The sequence below is a fragment of the Cucurbita moschata genome, unplaced genomic scaffold, assembly GCF_002738365.1.
Source record: "Cucurbita moschata cultivar Rifu unplaced genomic scaffold, Cmos_1.0 Cmo_Scf00039, whole genome shotgun sequence".
Classification (NCBI taxonomy): Eukaryota; Viridiplantae; Streptophyta; class Magnoliopsida; order Cucurbitales; family Cucurbitaceae; genus Cucurbita; species Cucurbita moschata.
The window spans coordinates 1,704,653-1,716,778 of record NW_019268555.1 but is presented as its reverse complement, the minus strand read 5'-3'; positions in this window follow the sequence as shown (position 1 = coordinate 1,716,778).

Below are 12,126 nucleotides of genomic sequence, written 5' to 3'. Positions count from 1 at the left end.
CATAAGTTACATGGTTTTGAAATCGGGGTTATGAAATCGAGTCACATACAACATGGTGGGACCTATCATTTAAAATATCATGTGTAATACTTCTCTACACATGGCCCACACATGCGAACGTGAATCCACCAGATGGGCTCGTACGCCTCCTAGTCCTGCTGGTGGGCTAGCACTTGCTGATGGGCTATTACTGGACACCAAGAGGGAATAGCTGTCGTCGTAGCATCGTAGCATTATGGCGAACATGGTGGTCACAATCAGTATCATGGTGTACATGTCCGTACTCACCATAATGGAGAAGTCTCTCGATGCACGTGAAGACACTATTATTGATCAGGTCTCCTTACTTTCTATCTTAGTATGATAGGTGGGAATTCAAACGTAGAAGTATAAAAATATATATTTATATTAAAGTATATGCATAAACTTTTAAAAATGACTGCATAGCATAGTGAATAATCATGTTAGTATATGTTATTAACTCTCGATTATTCTCTTTTCAATAAAGAACTCCCAAATCCATAGTGTCTTTCATTGTCTAAACACCCGTTTTAAGTGGTTTTAACTCCTACCATATGATCGATTAAAACTAACCATTATCTAATTTGCTTCTATTGAAAGGGTACAAACATTATTTTTCTAAGTGGTATAGTTGTCAGTATTAAGTAGTCAACTTTTTAGCGGCCAACATTAAGATTAAAGAGCTTATGTATTGCTAAAAGTAGGATATAAATACTATTCAATCAATTCTAGCAAAAAAATATATATATATAGGGAATTGAAATTCTAATTTTATCTTTCTTTTTTCTTTTTATTCCTACCGTGTGTTTTATAACATTATATCATCATGTTAGTTTAACATATTAAAGTTTTCTAGTTCGAGCAATACCATAGGATAGTGGAAAAATTTTGTTTTCTTTTGCTTAGGTAATTTTTTCCTGTCATTAAATGAAAAATTCCTACTGCTATTTTTTAAAACATTAGAATTTATAATTATTAACATTTAGTTGCTGTGGTGTAGAACAATCTTGTCTAACTAAGCCTAATTTTACATAAAATAATTTAAATATACTTCTAATATTTTAAACTAGGTAAGTCTAACGGTACCTAAATAATTTAAACTTAACTCTAAAAATTTAAACTAGGTAGAAGGTATAATTTAATCATATTTTTAATATTTTAAGATAGTTAAGCCTAATTATACATAAATAATTTAAACTACTTAAAAGGTAGTCTAAGCCTAATTATACAAAAATAATTTAAGACTCTAAAAATTTGAATTAGTTAAAAGGAGTCATACTAAGCTTAAACTAGTTAAAAGGTAGTCATACTAACCTTAAATGTTTCTGAATAGTTGAAATTAGAAGGAATGGGTCCGAGTTATGAGACCTAAATCGGATTAGATAGAATGCTGGCTTGAAGTCCTAAAAAAAATGTATTCTCCGACTGGCTTCAAACCTTTCAAGTGCGATGATAAAATGAAGTGAGTACATGTCCGTACTCACCATAATGGAGAAGTCTCTCGATGCACGTGAACACACAGTTATTGATTAGGTCTCCATACTTTCTATCATAGTATGAAAGGTGGGAATTCAAACGTAGAAGTATAAAAATATATATTTATATTGAAGTATATGCATAAACTTTTAAAAATGACTGCATATCATAGTGAATAAAATGAACCAACTTTATTCATAAAATTTACATTTATTTGAACCAAATCCAACCCAAATAAGTTCCTAATCCAACCCATTCTGTAGAGTTAGGTTGATCGAATTTTTCTAATCATCGAGTTTTTTGAATATCCTTATTGTGTATTATATTTTATATTGGTCAATTTATGCCTAATAAAAATCATTTTAACTTGACATGTAACCTTGGTTGGTATGTTAAGAAATAGGTCAACCTTTTAAAGTGAAGGGAACAAAGGCATGTGAGTGGGAAAATCCTATACAATTAGTTTGTATAAAACTGAATCACGAAATATTTAATCTCTATTTATAAATTCATTAATTCAGAAGATTAATATTTCACGATCATATGCGACTTGATTTTAATTCTTAGTGAGTTACGAACTCTTGTCTATAAAGGTTATCCTTTTATTTGTATGGGTGAGAATAACTTTCGTAACCTAATCATTATACCTGCCATTTTCAGTACTTGTCCAAACAGGAGATGAGAACATAATTTCACGAGATGACTTTCACCAATTCTCATATACGGTAAGTAGATGAGTAGTTTCCTTTAATGTTGATTTTGAGATTTGAACAATGGGGCTCACCCCTCTTACTGGCTCGAAAGGGACTTAGTTTATGATTGAATCATAAACAAATGGTTCATTAGAGAATCGGTGATACTTAAGGTGAAAGATATAATTAAGGGGTATAAAGAACTTTTGACCCAGCTGTAATTACGAAAAAATTGTGAATGATTGACTTGTTTGTAATGATTATATCAATTGACACAACTTGTTCGTGCATAAAAGTGCAACTCTAAATATATAGTTAACGAATGAAAATTTATTAATTAAGCAAATAGATCTAATTTGAAGGGTTGGAATAAATATTTGATATGTTAAATAAATGCAAATAGAGAAAAATATATTTAATTTAAAATGTTTATTTAATATATTAGATATATTAAATATAAAAAGACAAAAAAAAAAAAAACATAATCTGAACGGTTCACATTAATATTTAATACATTAACTATTTAAACATAAAGGCTAAAAGTAGGTTTATTGTATCACACTTCTATCTTGGCTGAGAATTCCCCGATTATCCCCCGACTATAACTCTGCATCATTTTTTAGTATAAATGATGCACAAGTCACCTTTTGATCATCCGGACAGTTCATTTATAACGACTCGAAATTTTCTACTTAATTTAAGGTCGCGATGATATACATATCATAAATATTGAATGCGGAAATATTTCATTTAAACTTTCATGAATCATAACCTTCAGCTTAAAGCACAGCCATGGACTTACGTGTTTCGAAAACACCTTTAAAAACAACACAACAAAAGGCTAAATAAAATAAATGAATGTTTAAATTAAAAACATCCTATCCTAGTCTAAGTCTAAGAAAATAAATACGACTACTCTATGCATGTGCTATAGTCTCGAGCTGCGATGCCATCGTCAGCCATACAGGAATGCCTTGCCTTAATCTGAAATAAAGGTAGCACGTGAATTGAGTATTTTAAGAAATACTCAATAAGTGACCCCACTATTGGGGTTAAATGCAGGAACATGCGAATGCAATGATGGGACCTATCATTTAAATCCATTTTCCTACGGTACTGTCCTAACGGATAATTTGGATGTGTATCTTATACTTCACACATAGCCCATACGTGCGAGTATGGACTCACCAGTCAGTTCGCACACCGCTGGGCCACCTTCCTTGTTAGGCGAGCATACTCTGGCAGCTCCTTGGGCCAGACACCCGTTAGAACTAGTAACCGTCACGACAACATTAGGTTAACCATAATGATCGTACCCCTGCCTGACCGTTACCGCATTATGATAAACATAATGATCGTTTTCCTGCTTGGTCGTCGCAGCATTATGATAACAATAATGATCGTATTCCTGCCTTGTAACGTATTCGTCTGTACTATCGTGAAGGGTAAGGGGTATCCCCCAATGCATGAGCACACAAGAATGCATGAAGTCCCAACATTTTTTCATTTTCATTATCATTTAATACAACCCCACTAGCGTTCCGTACATCGCATATCATTTTTCATATCACTTATCATACCTTTCATGCATACGCTGGGGTTGTATTTCATGCTAGTTCGTCGTTTTGCATGTCAATCATATTATATCATTCAAATTACATAAGTGTATCATAATCATAACATTTCATTCTTCCAGGCATAATAATTTTCATCATATACGTATCATGTTATAACATATCACATCACAATATTCATATCATAAACATGTCAATTTATCACATATCTTACCATAAAATATTTCATATCGTCTTTACATCATATCACAATATATATACATCCATCATTCACATGTCGTATCATAATCATATCATATCGTAAATGCTTCGTGGTCATATCGTTCCCTAACTTATCATAGCCTTAACATTCTAATACCTATCACAGTCATGTCGTTACATGAACGTACCCTGACATTATCGTTTTATCAATCTATCATAATCCTATCTCTTTCTACCCATAACCTAACTATATTCTTTTATCAACCTCTCATATCCATAGTACTTCGAGATGTAACCTAACCTTCACGTTTCATGAACAAATCTTACTTCTATCGATTCACAAATAATTCACACATATCAGTATATATGACATGTGCAGAATCGTGGGCATGTGTCAATATCAAATATAATCATGTCAATAGTAAGGTTACTTACCTGGTTAGCTTAAGTTGTTGTCACGAATATATACTCAATGAAAGTTCGATTCTATCCCTTGAAATCCAAATCAACCTATGTGAGCCCATGACATCCGTTTCAAGTTTGAACCCTACAAAATTATTTCTCTAATTTAGATTGGTCCATTGTTAAAGGTAAATATTAGGTACCTAATAATTATATTTTTATTAAAAATCTTATTTTCTATGATTTTGTATAAAAAAATGATAGAGTTATTTCAAGTTATTTTTGTGTCTGTTTTTACTTTTCTTTCTATATTTAGTTTAAGTTTTATAATACTGAATCTTCCTTCTTCTTTTTTTCTTTATTTGTATTTACTCTATTGCCTCTTAATTTTGTTCACATGTATTCCAAATTTCTAGTGGATCCCTGTTTACAAATCTTTCCTTATCTCCGTGTTTCCTTTTGTTTGACATAATTTACTGAAATTGTATAAATGATTAACATTTAGTTTCTAACTCAAAGCTAAACCATTGGAATGATTTAATGAAGATCTAACTACAGTGTGGTGATTTCTAAAGAAAGAAATAGGATAAGAGAAAATGCAGATTTAATATATACCTTAATGACCATATCTATCTTCACGTAAATCTCTCTACAGGTGAATCTCAACTAGTAAAGGCCATTCTCATTTTTTCCTATGTAAATCTAACTATTGTTGTTTTTCTGTTTCTTTTTGCCAACTGTGACTTTATGGATAAGGGAGGGGTTGAGGAGAGATAACTTAGGAAAGAGATAAGACGTTAGTGGAGAGAAGTGGGGAGGGTTGTTTCTTCTTTTTTTTTTTGTTTATTTATTTATTTATTCTTTTAACTAGTCTTATTTTATAATTATTTTTATTTGTTTATTTGTTTATGAATTTTTTGGACTATTACATCATTAATAGGAAAATTGTCTCAATGGAGGATTTCCACAATTTTACCTTTGTTGGGTCTCCTAAGGCACCGTTAAAGGTGTGAGAATCTACCACTTGAAATCTCGCATACCTCGCTTCTCGCATGGATTGCATACTGTTGGTCTGTTGGGTGGTCACAATCGTTTGCATCACAGTCCCAAATGATTCACACATCAGGGTCGTCATGGGGTCCATTCCAGTAGCCGGTGTGTCGTTGGAGGTGGACTCCCTCTACCCCTACCCCGTCCTTTAACAGGGGTCATCTTTTTTCCGTACATCCTCTTCCACATCCTCTAGGTGACATGATCTATAGTCGACACATAATTACTCATGATAGACAAATGACTCAGTCAACAATGGAACACTCAACAATAACATTTTTTTTTCTACTGAGATAGAGTAGCTACCATATGCATGATATGACCTTTTTTGTGTGAAAAGTTCATTTAAATAATTCATAACACGAAGCCATGGACTTAAACATTCGCAATAAAACCTTAAAAAAAATAACGAAAAATAAACAATGTGAAATTTATATAAAACAATGTCCTAATCTGACTTAAGGACTACAAAATAAATAAAATGCAACTTATCATAACATAAGTTCCATGGTCTTTAATGTGATGTGTGGGTTGTGTGTAGAAACCCCTGTACTCAATAAGTGGCCCGACTATTGGTGTTATGAAATGAAGTCACATGAAATGTAGTCATCAACTGTACAAGAATTCATTTCATTCTCTTGAAGGCTTTCTAGTTTGGGCTAAATTAAATGTGTAATACTTCTCTACACATGGCCTACACCTACGAATGTGGGCCCACTAGGCAGGCTCGCACGCTCCCTAGGCCTACTGGTCTAGCTAGCACTCGCTGAGAGTTGTTGCTGGACACCCATAGGAAATAGTAATTGTCGCAGCATTATGGCGAACAAGATGATCACAATCAGTCTCATGAAGTACGTGTCCGTACTCATCATAATGGGGCAGTATCTCGATACACATGAACACACAATTATGCATCAGGTCCCCATATTTTCCATCACGGTATGATAAGTAGGAATTCAAACATAAAAGTATAAAAATATATCTTTATATTAATGTATTTGCATACACTTACAAAAATGACTGCATAGCATAGGGTATTAGCGCGTCTGACTTCGGATCAGAAGGTTGTGGATTCGACTACCTCTGTAGTCAACATAAAACTTTAGGGTCAACAACATTATATGACTCATAGTCACTTACGTGACTCATCCACACACCCCTAACTTGCAATTACGGGGCCTATCATAACGTCTAGAACGGAAGCTTGAATGTGTTGTAATTAGTGCAAGTATGGACCCACCAGTCGATTCACACACACCACCTGAGCCTCCTTTTCTTATTGGGCGAGCATTCTCTAGTAGCTCTTAGTGCCGGACACCCGTTAAGGGTACAAGGCCACAACATTTTTTCCATTTTTATTATTGTTTAATGCAATCTCGCTAGCGAACATATTATATCGTTTTTCATATCATTTCTCATATTGTTTATCATATCTTTCATGCATACGTTGAGATTGTATTGTATGCTAGTCATATCATTTCCATATGCATATCTTAGTTCACGTCGTTTCATGAATGTATCCTAGTCTTACTGCTATAGGAACGCATCCTAACCAACGCATCCTAACCATATTTTTTTTGTATGTTGTTACCATTAAAGAGCTTGACCTATTGCTCAAAATAACATTGAAAGTCTTCAAATATGTAAATACTATTCAATTAATTCAAGAATTAAAAAAAAAGATTTAAAATTCTAATTTTATCATTCTTTTTACTCCTGGATTTTATAACATTATATCATAATATAGAATAAAATTTGTACATCATTTGGTCTTGTGGTATAGTCAGTTATCAATTAGTCTAATATACAAAGGTCTTCGGTTCAAGTCTCGATGATGCCATAGTTTGTTCGCTAGTAATATTGTTCTTTCTCATGTGGTTGAATGATTTTATGCATAATATTTTAAATATAGGATATTTTAAATATAGTTGTTGGATGATGGAAGTCCCACATCGACTAATTTAGGGTGTGATCATGGGTTTATAAGTGAGGAATACTAACTCAATTGGTATGAGGCCTTTTGGGGAAGCCCAAAGCAAAGCCATGAGAACTTAGGTTTATAAGTGAGGAATACTAACTCAATTGGTATGAGGCCTTTTGGGGAAGCCCAAAGTAAAGCCATGAGAGCTTATGCTCAAAGTGGACAATATCATACCATTGTGGAGAGTCGTGTTCATCTAACAATAGTTATCTGGCCATTTTATTTTGGGTACACTGCAAAGGCTATGATATCTTTGTTGATTCGAAATGGAGTAGACGAGTCAAACCGTGGTAAGACGAAGGTGGCTCTTCAAAAAAGACATGACCACGGGTTATATTGGGTCACCACCATATGATACCCTTAATTATCTTTTTTAAAAAGTTCAAAAGTATTCTTATATATATGAACGAAATTGTTAACACCAATTGAAGAATACTCAAGAATAAGATTGAAAATAAATTGTCTATTTGAATATTGAATTGTATTACATTCATATTGGGAAATGTTCATAAATGAGAGAGTTCCAGACAAAATTGAAGAGAAAAGGGATTTAAGAGTATTTTTTAAATTTTTTTCCTTTTTAAAATTATAAGTATTAATGCAAACGTTTGAAAGTTGAATTGTATTTTTTAAACAAGATATTAACGGTTTTATCTCACTAACAATAAACTTATTTTATTATTATTTTTTATTTATAGGACAAGTTAAAGATATAATTCAAGAATTTTTTATTTATTTATTTGAAGAATATTGATGAAACCTTTGAGGTTCTAAGGATATTTTGTTTAAACATTAAAATTTATAATTATTAACTATTTTTTTTTATCATGGACATCTAGTTGTTGTGGTGTAGTGGTTGTTACTTTAGTCTTACACACTAAAGGTCCCGAGTTCAATCTTGGGCAACAACATGCTTCTTTGCTTTTGTTACCTTAATCTGTCGTACAACTAAGGAAAAATTCTTAACAAGTACACCCTAATCCATGTGAGTCATAAATATTTTTCTACATGCATAAATCTTTCATAAGTATCTTATCACTTGATACTCATAAAATCCTTGTGTCTTGAGGGGTAGTTACATACTTACCCTTATATCGTCAATGAGTCTCATAAATTTTCGTAGTATTTTGAATATTTAAGGTCTTAAAAACATCTTAGAATTCTTATAGGGATATTTTGGTCATTTACCACCGTAAATCTTGGTTTAAATCCTCAACATATTCCAATGACCTTGTAACATAAGTCTCCTCATAAATTTTCGTAGTATTTTGAATATTTAAGGTCTTAAAAACATCTTAGAATTCTTATAGGGATATTTTGGTCATTTACCACCGTAAATCTTGGTTTAAATCCTCAACATATTCCAATGACCTTGTAACATAAGTCTCCTCATTCAATTAAATGTCATTTAGGGGTCACTTTGCTCATAAGCCAACTATATATAATTATAGGGGAATTTTAGTCATTTTACCCCTACCCTAGGTTTAGCCTTTTATCATAATCTAATTATCATAAAATTTCATACATAACCTTATCATATCATATTGAGTCTTCTCCTAAAATTTCATGAAAAATAGAATCCATTGAGTATGATTGTGGTTGAGGCGCCTTTTAACATTTTTTCATTTTGTTATATGAAAAGGCAACACAATCAAAGGATCTGCAATGATTGACGATGGCTGCTCACGCAAGTTCGGTGCACGGCAAACCGCCTTTACATCCTAGAGTTGGAGATAGAGCAACCAGTCAGCCTCTCAGCCAGGACCGAAGAGGTATCTTGGAGGTGGCACGCAAGGTATGGGCACCTAAACTTTCCTCTCTAAAAAAATTACACAAGGAGGAGATGGTGCATGGTTTATCGGCAATCAAAGGCGTAAACAAGCTATGCGACGAGTGCCTCATCGACAAACAGAGGTGCACCCCCTTTCCATCTCAGACATCCTACCGCACTGGTGAGCCATTGGAGCTCATGCATGGCGATATCTGTGGGCCCACCAAGCCAGTGACCCCAAGCGGCAAGACCCTCTTCCTCCTACTAGTCGATGACAAAAGCCCTTTCGTGTGGCTGATTCTGCTGCAAGCGAAAAGTGAGGCAGTAGAAGCAATTAAGCACATTCAAGCATGAGCGAAGGCGGAATACAAGAAGAATATGTGGGTGCTGCGCACAGACCGAGGTAGAGAATTTGCCTCGGCGAGCTTCGGTAAGTACTGCAACGAGCTCGGTATGCAGCGGCACCTGACGGCGCCCTATTCCCCCCAACAGAATGGGGTGGCAGAATGCCAAAATTATCGAGACAGCAAGGTCATTACTGATGATGGCCGGGATGTCCGGGAGGTTATGGGGAGAGGCGGTAATGATGACCGTCTACCTCCTCAATTGGTCGCCAACGCGAAGCATCGATGGGAAGATGCCAAACGAGGCCTGATACAACAAGAAGCTAGCGGTACGTCATCTCCGAGTGTTCAGCTACGTCGCATACATGAAAGACGTGCGTCCCCAACTCGCCAAGCTTAATCCCAGGGGGCTGAAGGTCGTCTTCATCGGCTACGAACTCGGAAGCAAGGCGTACAGGTTCTATGATCCTGCAGAGGGGCGAGCTCATGTGTCATGCGACGTCATCTTCGACGAGAGCACCTTCTGGCAGTGAAACGACGTGATCGAGGTAGACCACAACTCAAATCAATTCACGGTGGAGTACCTCGTCACCGAGCCAGAAGAAGGAGGAGAACAGCATTAGGAACCGTTACCACCGCCAGCTGCTGCACCCCCTGAACCAGTGGAGTTCACAACACCACGGACTGCAGATTCGACGCTAGATGCTGATCACGATGATGGTCTGGTGGCCAGCTACCGGAGGATGGAAGACCTATTGGGAAGAGGTGAACCACCTGGACTAGCGGCGCACCAGCTCGAAGAAGAGGTGGCCGAACAAGAGGTTCCAGAGGTGAAGTCTGGAGGACATACCGCCAGGGACACCGAGCCATAGGACTCAAATCAGAGTTCAAACAAAATAAGGTAGATATACGATAGGGCTTTAGGATGAGATTGTTAGATAAATCTCTACCAAGTGAATGTGATCCCTGATTTTTAGTCAGCCATTTTTTGTTAGATAACTATTTTTACGTTAAACCCACGCAATTGAGTTAAGTGGGAAGTACACGTAGAGTGGATGAGCGTTAGTTAAGTTGACATTTACTTTTCTATTTTAGGATAATTTGTTATTTAAATATCCAGCTGAATGAGAAATCAAATCATGTAGTCTTCAGCAAATCTCTCTCCTTTTACTTTCCGTTATTTTTCCTTCTAATAAATTTTCCTTTGGCCAGTTTTTTCAACGTTTTCCTCCCAATTGCCAGAGTCAACAATCATGGCATGAGATCAATTTAAGGAGGCTTTCCTAAAGAAGTATTAGCCCAAAGCGGTGTGAATTAAGAAACAACAGAAATTCACCAATCTAACTCAGGGTGGACACTCAATAGACAAATATGACAGAAAATTTATGAGATTCAAAAGGTTTGCACCGTCATTGGAGAATACTGAACAAAAGATGACATATAAATTTTTTTTGGGCCTAGACTCGTAGGTCTGCCACATGGTGGAAGCCATAAACCCAAAGATGTATGAGGAGGCACTAAGAATGGCAAAAATTCCTGAAAAAGTCTCAAGAGGAAAGACATCGAGAACCAGCGGTAATAACATTTTTAAGAACTTCTTTGTCTCCTTGTCTCGCTCCTCTTTCGACACCCCTTTTAAAGTTTCGTGAGAGTTATCTAAATGAGTTAGATTCAAAGCGAACGTTTTTTTCTCAAGTTGGTATTGAAGCGGATTTATTTTTCTACAAAGTGGTATTAGAGCGATTTCAATTTCAACAAATTGATATCAGAGCGATTTCAATTTCAACATTGGGGAGGTTGTTGAAATTTGTGTGGCGATGGTTGAAGGTTGAAGGAGGCGTTGTGAGGGGTCGGGGAACACGATTTCGCGGGGGTCACGGAATTACCGGCAACTAAGTTTTTTTTTTTTTTTTTAATAATTCAGATTCGTTACATTATTTACTCCTAAAAAGAACTTTCGTCCTCAAAATTTTCAAACTCTTGTACTAACTCGGAGTATTATTCTCTTATTTCATTCTCCTGCACCCACCATGTCCCCCTTGATATGGTTGCTCCGACACAACACCAAAACGAACGTAATGTCTCTGGTTTGGTAGCACTTTCACTTCTTGGGTTAAAATTCTATTGGTTTTCTTCGTAACTCAAATCTTCATTGAGTGGGAGGGGCTCGTAGTCTATTATGTGTATAGGGCCCGTCATGTATTTACTCTACATCTACACGTGAATTACCTTGTGTACTTCTGAGAGGGAGGGAGGTAGGGCTAACTTATACGCTAAATACCAATTCTCTCGACAATTTTGATAGGTCCAATGCATCTAGGACTTACTTGCCCTTACGTCTGAACCTCAAAAAACCTCTCATTGGTGCTACCTTTAGGAATACTTAGTCCCCTACCTCAAACTCTAAGTCTCTACGTCTTACATCGGCATAACTTTTTTTTGTCTACTTTTAGCGGTACACATTCTCGCTCAAACTTTTTGGATAGTCGCATTGGCGACTAGATCTAGCTCGGGTCCTACTAGCTTTCTCTCACCTATCTCATCCCAACAAGGTGGGGACCTGCACTGTTTCCCATAAAGGGTCTCGAACGGTGTCATTCAAATAGTGGCTTGA